General features: G+C 44.8%; 1 protein-coding gene and 1 long non-coding RNA gene across 15 annotated transcripts in view; both read right to left on the bottom strand.

The window, feature by feature from the left end:
* The window catches only part of LOC116389103 (RNA-binding protein Musashi homolog 2), a 241,749-nt gene that overhangs the window by 119,851 nt on the left and 106,752 nt on the right, over positions 1–15,146 (bottom strand). The gene's annotated exons all lie outside the window — the stretch shown is intronic.
* LOC116389104 (uncharacterized) overlaps positions 2,687–15,146 on the bottom strand; it is a 28,406-nt gene continuing 15,946 nt past the window's right edge. The window contains exon 2 of the long non-coding RNA XR_004213096.1: positions 2,687–5,003. This is a non-coding gene — a long non-coding RNA (uncharacterized LOC116389104). The remainder of the gene's footprint in view (positions 5,004–15,146) is intronic.

Raw genomic sequence — 15,146 nt, 5'->3', positions numbered from 1 at the left:
ATATATATATACACTGTATATATATATTTAATGCATGTGTAAAAATGCTCTTATGTTTCTTATCTTCGTCTTCTACAAGGTGAGAAAAATATGACGCAGTCATTAAATGAATATGAATAATTTTTCCATTTTTAAAGTGTTATAATGATAGCGTGAACAGCGTTGTCCTCACATAATAGCGGCTGGCTCTCAATAGGGCCAATCAGGTTTTTGCGTCGGCTAGTAAGAGTCATAGGCACACGGTACACATTTCAGTTGGTTGCAATTTGCAACCTTTAAGAATGTTTTCTATCATTTCTTTGAATCCAGCTATTTCCCTGTGGCTGTGAAGGTATCCGTTCATTTCGAAGCTAAAAGAGCCTGCAAAGTTGGTGTTGCAGCCAGTTGCTTTTACAGTTGGTTTGATTGATTAGTAGTGTCCCGCAGTCTCTAATGCAGCTTTGGAGTTTACAGACTGCACTTAGTTTTGAAAGCTTGAGTTTTCCAAATTTTCTTTTGACCTTGGTGTTTGATTTCAGTACTTTTTGTCCGTCTGTCTTGCCCGTTATTGAAATGTCGCGACCATTCCATTAGTTTCCTGTATTGTGACTATTACAGCTGACATTCATAGAATCTGGAGTTACAATAAGTAACTAACGGTATCAAGCATGCATTCCAACACAAATGTTGAAACGTTTTTGTTTTATATGTAACAATTTGTTTGAGTTAAGGCATTTGTATGTTGGGCAGAATGACTCATTGAGTATATACGGTATAGGATTGTTTATGGCGTACAACATGCATTCATTTTAAAGATGACTCCCAGATGAACCCTGTGACTCTGCATAAACCTCTGCACGTTACACCTCCTAGTGTGCCATACGTTACCTGATTCAGGAGGAATCGGAGAACATGCGAGCTTCACAGGTACTGTAATGCTGATAGATTAAAGCGAAAAAGGTCCTGTGGTCAGTCAACTTAAGAGCAACGCGACGGTGAAGCTCTATATCATCCTGTTCCTGTCATATGGCATGAGATCTAACTCCATACCAGGTGCAACCTCTTTGTCTGTATCAATCCATATGTTTGAACAACCTCAGAAAAATTATTCAGAAAAAAAAAAAAAGAAAGGGCTGCTGAATGATGAATTATGTATCAAAGGACAAAGGCATCAATAAAGGCTAATGTGCTCTGTTTTTGGACAGGAAAACAGCAGCGGTGCCAGGTGACAGGGAGAGATTTAAGAGCCCTGGAAATGAATTATGACAGCGATTTAGAAAGGTGTCAAATGCACATTTACATTCCGCTCACAGCTGAAGGCTAGCACAGGAGCATTCCTGCAATTTGGGGGTGACACTGATATAGATCATATCTGATGCCAAAGGAGACCGGAGCCACAGATAGTGACCTGGGACCGCTTGCTGAGGCTCTGGGCTCTGCTTTTGTGCTGGCACCCGGCGGGGCTTTGTGCAGCTTGTATTGGGTGCACAGAGGTTTCTTTCTTGCCTTCATCCATTATACTTGCTGTGAACTTGACTTTTAGCCAAGTGGGGAAATAAAAAATTGCACTGTGTGCTTGTAGTTATCAGGCAATTTTGGTGTCAGTTTTGGTGACAACACCAAAGCACAGTCTGTACTATTTTCAACAGGTGATGCTCAAAAGAGCAGATTATTTTGACAAGTTTACGAAAAATCCTTGTCAAAATGTGGTCGATTCACCTTCAAAAAAAAAATCCTGGTATGAATACCTCGAGTTGAAAAAATAGCTTCAGCCCAGTCCAACAGAAGCCCCTGATATGAGGGAGATCAGCGCTGGCTCTGCGCCTGCACATCGGCGCTCGCAAGAGGCTCACCGGTGTATCGCAGACACATTCAAGATATCGAGCATGCTGAATAGGGTCCAAACAAGGTCCAAGAACCCCCCTCAGTCCTGCCTCAGTCCCCGTCGCGCCAGAGGAAGACAAGCTACCTAGCTAACTAGGGCGCCATCCGTCTCCCCTGCGTCCGCTCTCTTCCCCCGGCGAGCTGCGACAGCACTGTTTGGCACCACTGGCGTGTGTTGCCTCCATAACACCTCACTATAATCTGCATTTTCTTTTGTACGACAAAAATGGCCACGGAAGACAGTTTAATGTCCCATTTGCCGCTGATAAAGCTAATTGCCGATCATTGCTGATCCATAATGCTGTTTAATTACAGCAGCTGATCTACAAGGCCCCAGACTATATTTAGTTTTTTTGCTTATTAAAAGGCCCTTTGGCCTTTTAACACCTCAATATCGCCAGGGGGATCTGATAAACAGGACTTTCCACTGGAACCACCCAAACCTTAAGAGTCACAATGAATACAGAACCACTTTTAACCACTTCTGTCCAGATATACTCAGTACAATAACATATTGGGTAGAGAGAGAGAGACAGCTGTTTAACTGGAGGACCCAGATTTAAGCCCCCTTGTTGGCAACCATCCGTTGTCCTTAAGTGTCTCTGAGCAAGAGACTGAATCCCTGCCTTCTTAAGGGCAGTAGTCTGTGTCTGAACCTCTACCACAGCCTCACTGTTGGGGGGGGGGGGGGGGGGGGAAAGGGGGTAAAAGAAATCCTACAGGGATCAATGAAGTATTGCATTATGATCATCATCATCACCACTATGAGAGATCTAGGTCATGGACGTTCAAGGAGAAGCCCTCAGCTGGCATTGCCCCTTCATCAACACTCCCTTTGCAGCGTGGAGCATCTCATATTCTATTACAATGACGGCAATTAACAGAGGAGTGATAGCGACCCGGTGACAATGGACAAATTTGTGACAACCCTTTCGATTGTTCTTTTGTAGAGGAGATCTATATTATTGCCCGGGAACGTTGAGCTGCAGTGTGCTGCGTCCACGCTTGAGCGCTTTTTACAAGTGCCGGCGTAACGAGGAGCAGAGGGCAACATTTTAGCTGCCTATAAGCTCTCGCAATTACACAAGGGGGCAAAAGGGACATTGTTCTTAAGCGCGAGCCTAGATGGACGAGCACTTTTTTTTTGTTCAGGTCCTCGGCAGAGGCCGAGCCAGCTATGTTTAATCTGGAACACAACCTCTCTCTTTCCCAAAAGGAATAATGGATGAGTGGCAACCCTCAGCAGAAGTGATAAAACTGCACGGCTAGAGTGCAAACGCACACACACACACACACACACACACACACACACACACACAGATAGAAAAAGCACAGTTATGTAGGGTGAAGAGGCTCTTATCTGCCGTCTGCTCCGTCTACCCTGTTCCTCTTTACTTTTCTCACAGTGAATTTGTTTTGCAGGATTCTTCACCTGGTTTGTATCCAATACTGTTCGACTAATGACAATTTGCATACCGATTTCAAAGCGATGTAAAATGTCTTCATTATATATTTTTTTTGGGACAGGATAGAGAGAGGAGAACAAGAGCAGCCATAAGGACACCCCAGCAATTATAATTACCAACGGACAACCACGTATTTGAGGAATGAAAAACTGCCATATGGTTCTCTACATATTACACTATGAATGAAGCGCATGCTATGGCAACACGAGAGGAGTGAGATTACAGCGTTCACGTCCACACTTCATCTATTTTTTAAAACCTAATTACGGAAAAACGAGAGCGACGGAGAAGCGCGATTCGAGTGTTTTTCCGCAGTCATCTGACAGAAATTTCCACGTGTATGTAATTATTAATGATATACACCATGGGCTGAATGTCAACACTTATTCCAGTAACTTTCCTTCATGTTGACATTAACAAAATGGCTTGAGAGGAACACTTGAGGAAAACAATTCCTCAAATCTGTCAGGATTACATATTTATGAGGTCCCCCGCTCGGCATCCAAGGAGGTCGCTATGGTGATGCAAGCTGATGTATATTCTAACGATGAACTTTGTGTGTCAAAGAATGCCTCAGAGCATTGCTGCAATGGTTGGTGCAGATCCTAGCACGGCGCTCTGTGCAGCTCTCAGATCGGCAAATACACAATTAAAACGGCAGTCATGCTGAGGCCACTCTAATCAATGTACTGTTACAAAGAAATGTAATGAAAGGATGATGGACCGGTGCCTTGGGGAGGCTGCTATGTTGTTAGGGCAGACTGTAACGCTGTTGTGGCAGAGCGACATTTTATTAGCACATCTCTCGCACTGCCCGAGCCAGCCTTAATCATACTTGCATATCCTTTTTATTGTGAACAATAGGCAAATGCTATTTCACGTCTGCCAAATGTGCATTTTCCCAACGTGATACCATCATCCAGGGAGTGTTGTCTACCTTACTGTTTAGATTATAATTAAGGTAAACTCTATCTGCTGCCATCTTCCAAATCAGCCATCTGTGTCGCAGAACATATTGCGTAATTTGAAATTAAAAACAAAACAAAAAGCGGAAGCTTTCATACGGCTTAACCGCCATCTCAGGACGGCTTTGCGACCGGGCTTATCCGTGATGTACGGCTAGCTTAAAACGGACCCCTTTTACACAACACAGGAAACCCATTTATACGGTTCTTCCTTCCTATATGAATGGGACTTCAGTATGGCCTTTTGCGTTTAGCCAGACCCCACAGAGGCATGTGCACACAGTCGCGCTCAGTATGCTCGAGGAAGTAGGCCTCGGCCTCGTCCATCAATCCGCCCGTCTTCCTGTGCCAAGCTACAGGGAACTACCCATTATGGAGTCATTTTATTAATAGGGCCCCTTTCCTCTCCGCCACACTCTTGCAGAGTGCCTCCTCATTCTGTCAGAATGGAGTATGCCTGCGAGCCACCTCCATGAAGCTGCAGCACCAGGGCCCTCCCTCTTTCTTCCCTGTGAAAGCTCCGGCTGGGAAATATTGTGCTTTCAAGCTAAAATAGTATTTGGAGAGGTGAGCAATCCCTAAGCCCAAGAGCAAACAGTTTAACATTGAGGACTTATTTAAAATGATGTCTTTCCTCTTGGTGAGCCAATCAGATTTCTCTTTTAGCACGCGCACACACACACACACACACACACACACACACACACACCTTACATCATCCTCCCCTTCTTCCCCCCTCCTCCTCCTTGCTAATGTAAATATAGCTGCAAGCAGCATTGACTGGAGGACAGAAAAGGGTCAGAGGATACTGTGAGTGTTTGGGGAGACTGTGTGAAAACATGATGCAGAGGGGGAAGAGGGAAGTCTGGGAAGAGGTTTGCTTAAAAGGGCACATGAGTTGAACGCGTGAGGAAGTTGTACAGGACGAAAAAGGGATTGCACGGGAAATTATTATATATTATTTTATATTAAGGTAATTCATAAAGATGCACCGATTTCCAGCTGATCGGCCAGCGTCAGGCTCATCGGTTTCATATTTCATGTCGTGTTTTTTTCCGTTTACACACGCGTGCCGCATGAAAGCTTTAAAGCTTGCAATTTGTCATAACTGCAAGCCCAAAATAAACCCTAAAAACGGTTTGGAACGAATAACTCAATCATACATTATTGTATTAAATGCAACATCTCCCCGTAGCACAGTCCTGCTTATAACGGAGCTAACAGCTAACGGATGTTGTCCGTCTTCTAGTCTTTGGTGAGGCTTCCTTGGTTTCCATTGCTCAAGCAGTAGAAGCATGAGGTCATAACCATGAAAGTGGTTTCAAACCTTAGATATACAGACCAATCATTGTGAGGCATAAAGCAGCAGACCTATTAGAATGGTTCTATATTGTTCAATTGTTACCAGCTTGCTCAGTGTATGGCTAACTAGCATTTAGAAGCTTACTAACAGCCATTAACTACAGTAAATGTACTACAACTCATCAATACTCATGTTATTACCAGTCTTATTATTGATTACTAGTACGAGTAATACTGCTTATAATAATCAGGGCTTTGTTTCTCAAGACTCATTTAGTATTTAAGATAGGGTCTTAAACACACACTGTTATTCAGCTTTATTAGACAATCAAAAAAATAAAAATTGGCAATATGCTTTTGACGGTTCTGCTAATAATGCTGCATTTACCAAGGCGGAGGGGAAAGCCGTGCAGCCTCAGCAAAACGTGGAACATTTCAGTCACACAACAGCAGGAAAAACACGTGTTCGGATTCAATCAGCCTGTTCATGAAAGGGGGAAAAACACAGACGTGCGGTGGTGAAATACTGGTTTAACTCGGATTATTTTTCTTCAGAGTCAAGGAACGACTCTCTGGAAATGAACCCAGTTTGAGAGAGAGTCCTTCCCTGTGATAGCTGAAGTGTCTTTGCCCCCCCCCCCCCCACACACACACACACACACACGTGAATCGAAAAGATGGCCTTGAATTTGAGAGGCCGATTTTAAGCTCTCCTTGTTGGTGGTGAGGGTATCCACTGCTGCACCTTTGCGACCGCCTGAGCTTTAACTAAACGCCACAGCTGGTAATGCCTCTGAATAACCATCGAGAAAGTAAAATTGAATAACCGACTTTCTGTATTCATGAATCAGCGGAGGTGCCCAATGACAGCGTGCTCTCATGTTCACGGGTCCGATGAACATAAATCTCTCCCCGGAGACAAGCTGTGTATTATGTACTTTGATATCAATAGGTGAACAAGGGGGATGAAATGAGCTGCTAGCTTGAGCTGAATAGCATTCATTCCACTCACAATGCCCACTGTCCCTAATACCTGCAGTGTTTTACTTAGATTAGGCTTAAGCTGTTTTTTTAAAAAGGCCATTTCAATAATTTGACATTTCTCCCCCAGAATGGGAGCGAGCGAGCGCCGATAAAAACTTTTTTTTGTTTTTTGTTCTTTTCCCCCTCCTCCTTTTCATGCAAAACACTTTCATCTGTCATGTGGTGATAGCCCGTCTCTCTTTGTCAGCATAAATACGGGAGCCCCTATTTGAATATGGTTACACATCCCTCTATTTATTAAAGCTTGGATTAACATGACAGGAAGTTTTGTCTGGGGGCTCTTTAAGATGGCTCAGAGAGGCAATCTGGTGACAGTAATAGGATCCAGCTAATATACTTGACTGATGCTCCTTTCCCAGTGTTATAAAGCAGAACAATGGGAGTGGGGTTCCGGGGAGTGAATACATTGTGTTTTGTAATAGTGTGCGTGTGTGTGTGTGTGTGTGTGTGTGTGTGTGTGTGTGTGTGTCTGGGCGGACTGGGGGGGGGGGGGGCGCGCTAATCAGCCAGAATACCATCACTTAGCAAATATAAGGGCTGAAGGAATAAAAATAGTAAAGGTCACAGAGCAATTCCATCAGGACGACTATGCTACAATTAAGTGAATAGACAAAGGCTCTGACATTAGTGAGAGCTATAATAATGTTTTACTCCAGCGTCTGTGACTTTGTAGAGGTTCGTTAAAGGTTGGCTTTAAAAAATAAACACTAATTATTTTTATTACTTCTCTTCTTGCACCAGTGAAGTCCATTTACTATTTCTTTGCTCTGATGTGAAGGTGTTCAGAGACTACCGGGCCCATCAAGTCCGGGCATTTGACATTTTAGTGTCGATGTTTTTGACCGTTTTTTGTTTGTGTGAATAAGGACCTGATTGTGAAATTAGGGATGCACTGATTGCAATTTTCCTGTCCGATTCAGAAGTCTGACCTGCCGATTCCGATTCCTCTTTCTCAGATCTATAAATGACAGCACGGCTCCAGACTAACACTTTTCAACACCGTCCCGAAAAGTAATCTCAACTGTCCTGAAGTCAGTGTAAACCGTCACAAATCCAAAATGTTAACCTTTCACTTTGTTAATGTCATCTATAGTTGTTATTCGCCCCAAAAAACAACAACACAATAAATCATTGTAATTTGATCTAAAAAGCTGTTTGTAGTTTTAATCATATGTTATCATAACGCCATAATTCCCTCTCTAATATCGATTTAATGTTGCTGTGAAAACATCTCCTTCAAACTACTGGATTTAAGTTTTATCGCCAAAGACTACATTGTACAAGATTACATTTGAACACGTCTGGACAGCATTATAATCCACCTTCGCTCAATACCCGCTTTTACTGAATAGAGCCAGAATGCACCATAATGCCAATCAATGCAACCGTCGTTAGCTGTCGGCTCCGACAGCCGATCAATCGGTGCATCTCCATGTAAAAACCTACAACAAATCAATACCAAAAAAAACCTATTATTACATTATGAAAAACTAATACTGAACCGTGAGGTGAGTGCATCTCCTATGCTGCTAATAGTGCATGTTGATGTGGATTGGTTATTGTCATTTATGTCTTTATGGTTTTTCTTTGGCAGACTCACAACAGACCTCACTGTGATCCCTGTTGGTGCTTTTTCTTGGGGCTGATGTTTTCCTGTGCTTGGATCTATCGCTGTCAATATCAGTATGCTGGGAGGGACTTGCTTATAGACATTTCCATATGTCAGAGAGTTGCTATGGATGGACTGTGTGTGTACTCAAGTGTGTGTGCCTGTGTGTGTGTGTGTGTGTGTTTGTGTAAGCCGGGGTTAGCAGATCAAACACACATCTGTTTGTGAGATGGTGGGGAATCTGTGCTTCTCCCCCAAACCTCTCAATACTAATTAACGATCCACTGATAGTGGCCAAATGCCAACTGTCATTAGCACCCAGCGCCAGACGAGCGCGCGGATGTTGATGCGCGCGCTCGCTCTCAAACACAGATGCGGTCGCTCACCACCACAACACTGCAAGCCATCTCTGTTTCCACTCACTCAGCGAGCTAAAAATCCTCCTGTGCGAAGCAAGAGGAAAAATAATTAAGATTAATACAATTAATCAAATCATATGTAATAGCTAATCAGACCTCAACTGCTTCACAGTTTATCGTATGTCTGTTAAAACAGGCCGCTGGCACCTAACACTATGCTGAAAGACACGAATGACGAGCTCAATTCTCGGAGTAGATGGGGACCTTCGACTTCTTCACTGATAGTGCCACAGTGCCAGTGCTCGGTAAAAGCAGCCGACAGCTATCGCTGATTTTATTTAGGGAGGATTCCATCTATGCCCGAATAAAAAAAGTAAAAATAAAAATAAAGGACACGCCACCCACTCTGGTGTCGCGTTTATCTCTCTGCCTGCATCTGTCACTCACTGCCTCGGTGACGGGGTGAGATAGAGAGAGCAGAGAGGTGAGAGGTACGACACTGTGAGCAGATGAGGGTCTCCCCGTATGGAGCCCCCCCCCCCCAAACCAGCATGACACCCATCACGGCCTCACAGACAGACAGACGCCGGTTGGTCTGGATAATGCCACCCACACGGTGGCCTCATCTGGGAGGCCAGAAGCCACGGGACCACCGGGAGGAGATTGACGTTTCAGTCCGGCTATCTCTCATCAAACTTGAGCCGTCATTAAAGTCCATTTAAACGTAAAAAAACGGGACATTCAAGGGTTTTATCGAGCACATGGCACACCGAAAATAGCATTTGCTTTGCACCTTTCAATGGAGTGATATTTTTCTGCCGCGTTTACAGTAGCTGTCTTTGCCCACCGACGACGACGACGGCGGCGGCTTAAGGGGAATGCATCGACATGAAATTGTTCCTTGAAAACCAGAGCGGAGCCTCGTCTCCTCTCTCCCTCTGCCTGCCGCCATCTCACGACAGCATCTCTCACAGCCCTCTTGATCTCTGTGTCAACAGGCGACACCGGCAGCTCACACTAACTCAGGCGCGCATCAGCCCATCTGCAAGGCAAACCCTAACCCTCCCCCCGTCTGCAAGCGCATTTAGCATAGACTTTGGGCACGATTAATGGCACGGCAGGCGAATACTGTAAGTGCTGATGTCTTTATACCTGACAAGGTACCACTTTAGCGGGTGCCATCCCTCGCAGTAAAAGGCAGCCAGCGAGCCTTTCCGCAGACATTCTCGGCGAGGCTGGGAACACACGAGCAGCAGGTAGGGGATCAAAGCCGCTGTTGACAGACTCCGCGAACGCAAGGATTTATTCAACTCGTCGAGAATTGTCGCAATGTTTTCTCAGCGGCCTCCTATCTCCGTGTGTGTGTGTGTGTGTGTGTGCCTATACTGATGGGGGTTTATTAGTTGTCAGTGTGCCAGGCGGTCGTCCAGCTCAAGTCCAAACCCATACAGAGGTTGTGATGACAGGATCCGAAGCGCTCTGTGGTTACACAGTGGAATTCAAATGCCAATCCCCCTGCCCAGCGCCATCTCTCCCCTCTCTCTCTCTCTCTCTCTCTCGTTTGTCATCCCCCCCTCCCTCTTCCCTCCCCCCTCTCCCTCAGTGTTTGTCAGGGTTGGTGATTAGCTGTCACCCTCTGCAGAAGCAGATAACACCCCATATAGCCTGTTTCCCCTCTGGGAGCGCGCGCACACACACGTAAAACAGGAAAAGCACACAAACAAATACACGCAAGAGCGTGCACGTGTATGCAAACGAAAAGGCACTTAAAAAAATAAATAAATAGGCAACCGTTAAATGCAAAATGGTAGAATTGGTCACATTTTGTTTGGCATGCGTTCACCAGGACTTTGGTTATCAGCTAGATTTTTATCAGTTCTGGTTTTGATGAATATCACATTCATCAATTACAATTCTGGTTCCACTGCCTTTATTTGACAGATAGGCTGCCAGTTATTCGTCGCAACTTGCACTAGCGTGGGCTGATTTTGACTGTCAACTGTACACACACACATACCATTTTGGACTATATTCTCCCCTTTAGCCACTCTATTGACGACTCGCTCAAGTCCACCTTGTTGTAACCTCTGTGTACTTGTATTGACAGATGCAGGAGGAGTGACAGGTCCAAACTTTGCCTTTAGGAGTCGATAACTAGAGTCCTGTTTTCCAACAACACCTTGAGTTCCCATGAATGTAGAACCCGGTTCCAATGGAGAAACGGTTCTCGATACCACAACCCGAGTGGTTAACCAGTTTAGAGTTTTGCATAAGTGAGTAATTATGTGTGCAAAATTTCAAAAGTGCCACAGTGTCAGGCAGCAACGCCTCAAAGATAAAATGCCCCTCAGCCTATACCCACTTCATTACTGCCTGCTCTTTTCAGTGCACTCTGATCTACTTGTGTCAGAGTGTACTTTGACTAAAAGCTAAAAGCCAAGTGGCTGATTAGCAGCTCTCATGAATCCTTCCAATTCCAGCTATAGCTGCGCCACGACTTTCACAACTCCAATCCTGGAGACACAAACAAACCACGGGGCTGTTCGAAAAGTTGCGTGTCGGCCATGCGTAGGTGAATCGGGATGTTCGTCATCTTCATGTTTTAACACACAGATCCACGAACACTTAAACCCCCCCCCCCCCCCCCCCACCCCCCCCCCCCCCCCCCCTCACACACACACACACACACACAGACAATAAGTCCTTCCTTGACTGCTTGGAGTGCACTTTCATGAACACAGCACAAGCTGCCTCCTCATTCATCTCGTTCCCACACTTAAACACAACTTCGTCTCACACTTAAGTCACTGGGATTTTTGAGGAATCATCAAAAGAGGCGGCGTAACCAGGACACACGAGAAGTGCCAACTTTTTTTTTTTTTTTTTTTTTTTTAAAATATGCTGAGTCTGACAGACCTTCATACATCCAGTATGTACAAATGGATAGAGCTTGGATGACTAAGGGTTGCTATTTTTGAAGCAAATGTGCCGAGCCAGACAGTATTCCTCCCGTGTTACTCCAGGTTATTTGTGCCCTTTGCATCTCACCGACAGGTGCTGCATTGGTTGGACAGGGTGTGCAGGGCTACAATGAGGAGGACTTTTGTTTTTTGTCTTGTTGTGTCGTCCTTAATGTAAGTGCGTGCTTGCATCAAAGTATATTATAGTCTGTTTCCCATGGCGTAGTTATTGTTACACATGAACAAAGAGTACATTTATAACATTCACCAATTAGTTTCTGTGTCATCCAATCTCTTCCATCCTCAATCTCAATCCATCTCTTCTGAAAAAGGTCAAAGTTCCAAATGGCCACACTCCAATGAGGAACACCGTCATGGCCTCCTGCGTCAACCTGTCGACATGACTTCAAGAAGCTATGAGGGATGAGGATGCACACTTTTGGACAGTTATCATCCTAGCATTCACTGCAGCGATCGATAGACCGGTGACCAACCGATCAGTGTAGAATATTTCCGTTTCTTAGCCGGTATCATTTGCATATCAGACAGCAACCATTGACTGTATACGAAGAGTCTATGCCACAAAATATGAAAAAAAAAGGTATTTAAAGGAAATTCAGAGTAAGAAAGATCAGAAAAAAGAAACATCCATGGTCCAATTTCCCACGGTGCCGCTGGGAAGGACAAATAGGACACAGGGTTTTCCAATAAAACTGTAAGCAAGCGAACACTCGGTGGGTACAAAGAGCAGCCAATGTCTAGGAGGAACCTGCTCAGATCTGCAGTGACTTTCTAAAGGACCGAAGCAGGCCCGAGGTGTCCCGAGAGTTTGATACCGTTTCAAACGAGCCACGGAGCTTCAAGCGGATGCATGCTCAACTTGCAGCCAGCTCCATTGAAGACCCTCCCTATGACACCTCTGCTGAACCCCGCAGTATGCTTTCATGATTTCACAGGAAACACACTATAATAGTATGTAGTAGTATAATTTAACACGAGGCATTTAACATGTTGTTTGATCGGTGCCGTTGTCCAGTTCACAGTACAGCTTTCAATTCCCATCCGACGAGCAACACCCCGGGTTTAACTTCAAATGAACACAGCATCTTCTGCTGGTATCATCTCTTGCTGTCAACGGTACAAAGACGGATTGAAATGTAGCAGATAAACATGCGGCGTGGCTTTATCTCCTGCCCCTAAGCAGCTTTACTCAAAGGGAAGCTCAAACAATGTTGGCTAATCATAACATTTCAAGAGTCAACGTGTCATCTTGGAATTGCCAAGAACAAGAGGTGATTTCTTAGGAGGCGACAGAGCCCCCGCCCCCCCCTCCCCACCCCAGCACACCGTTATGGGAGCCCAATAGAAATGGAAGGTAACAGAGAGAGAGAGAGAGAAAGAAAGAGAAAGAGACAGACAGACAGACAGACAGACAGAGAGCGAGCACACAGAGTGCAATAAAGACAGCAAGACAAACACAGACAAAGAAAGACATATGAGATCGTGCCCCTGCCTCTGTGTACATATGACGGAACGTGCTGGAGCGGAGAAAGGCCAACACATTGAGATAAGTCCCTGTGCTCCGGCGTCCTCTTAAGGGTGATTTGGCAGCTCGGGCCTCGTGGTGTTGTTGGCAGCCGGTAATGTATGCCCCCAATCATCTGCCCATCGCTGAATTACACCATGGCCCTTTCTTCTCTTTATTTCCTTTAAACACTATTGGGTGATTCGCTGAGGTGCTTGGAACACATTCGACAGGAACGAACCGCTTTACAATTACGACTGACACATACAGTAGCTGGCTGCTTTCACAGGCAGTTATTCAGCTCTATTGGCACAGTTAATCAAACTCAACTCAAAACACATTGAACAATCCGCCTATTTTCTCATTAAGGCCTTACTATGTATATAATAGGTGTGGTCAAAACATCAAATCTGCCCAGAAGAGACTCCTTTGTTTGTTTGTGGTCGGGCACTGCTGCTTCTCAGCGCAGACGGGAAGTGATGCGTTCACTGTCACCATATTAGGTAACTACGTCAATGAAATGACTTTACAGTCAGCAGGCTGTATTTATAGGAGATGCACTGTATGGCAAAAGCAGCTCCGCGGGAGTGTCTCCACCAGTCTGCCAGAAGAAATGTATTTTCAGTGCCAGTTCTTTTCTTTTTTTTTTCTTCTGGCGAGATAATCATTTCATGTTTTTCTAAACATTCGGTGGCCCCCTAACTGCTCGGTACTATTTTTTTTGCCTCATGATAAAACCAGCAGCTTTTTTTATTTTTTTTTGATGACTATGCAAATCCGTCGCACAAACATGAAAAAAATGGACGTAAAAATGAGGTGACACTTTGTGTCCGATCGACGCTCCACCTGAACAATATGTAACTAAGGAACACCGACTCCGGGGACAGGAATGAAGTGCGACTGTGGACCAGGCGGCAAAATAATCTACGTAATCCGGATCGAAGCCCTAAAGGCTTTTATAGATCGACGGCATAGATTTTCTCTCCGTCTCTATTTCTACTTGGCTTAAGTTTAATTCAACTCAATTAAATCAACTCGTGAGTCCTGGAGTTTTGCAGAGAAGGCGATCATTCATCTTTGCGGCGAGCCACTTCATCTGAAAAAACACAACCAAAGACCGTCCCCTACTCTGCTCTTTTCTCCATAGACGCCATTAAGGCCACTCGATAATAGTTTCAGCCGTGCCAGCTCTGTTATAATTACAGCAGTTGACATCTAACAAACAGCTCTTTATGGATGTTCCGGCCTCACTATTACTTTAACAAATCCGGTCATTTTGTCGTAGGTGGGCTGCTGGTGTCTAAGTTGCTTATCTTTCAACATGCAATGGAAAGGCAGGATAATAAAAAGAAGTTATCCCCGATACAGAAACGCACCTTGAGCTATATCTGTTATCTACACTGCACACCACACCACCGCTTTAATTTGAGACAATCAACCCTCCACAATCAACACGACCACAACCGCTATAAGGGATCGTCCTTGAGTGACTGTGGCTGCCACAGAAAGCTCTCCCTCATCATGAGCGCATCAGGTAGCTGCTTACACGGACCCCCGTTCAACAGATCCATATTTCATGAGCTACGGTAAACACGCTGCTCTCACCAACGCCAATCTAAGCATTGAATAATACATTCACAGTGGATCGGCTAATGAATTGAGAGCTCGCCCGAGTGAAAAGAAGAAAGCAAATAACCAATACTCAAAGTAGAAATAGAATTAATGAGCGGTTGTGAATGCTCAAACACTCGCTCGGGAAAAAAAAAATAGAAAAAAGCGGGGTCCATTTGTGTCCTCCGCCTAACCTTTGTCTCTGGTCTAAAGTTCCACATTAATGAATGCAGGAGAGGTTTCATCGTCTTCTCTGTGATTGTGGGGTTTTTCACAGATGTGTAAATGACGCCGCATGAGGTGCCGCGAGCGAAGCTTTGATCTGCTATTCCGCAAGCCGGGGTTTGACAACAAACAGGCGAGGAAATCCCGAGCTCAGACAAGCCTTTTGTAATCCAGCAGAATCTCTCTCTCTCTCTCTCTCTCTCTCTCTCTCTCTCTC

The sequence above is a fragment of the Anarrhichthys ocellatus genome, unplaced genomic scaffold, assembly GCF_004355925.1.
Source record: "Anarrhichthys ocellatus isolate YVR2014 unplaced genomic scaffold, GSC_Weel_1.0 scaffold18, whole genome shotgun sequence".
NCBI classification, from domain to species: Eukaryota; Metazoa; Chordata; class Actinopteri; order Perciformes; family Anarhichadidae; genus Anarrhichthys; species Anarrhichthys ocellatus.
Note: the sequence above shows the minus strand (reverse complement) of the source record. Positions and strands in the feature narration are given on the sequence as shown.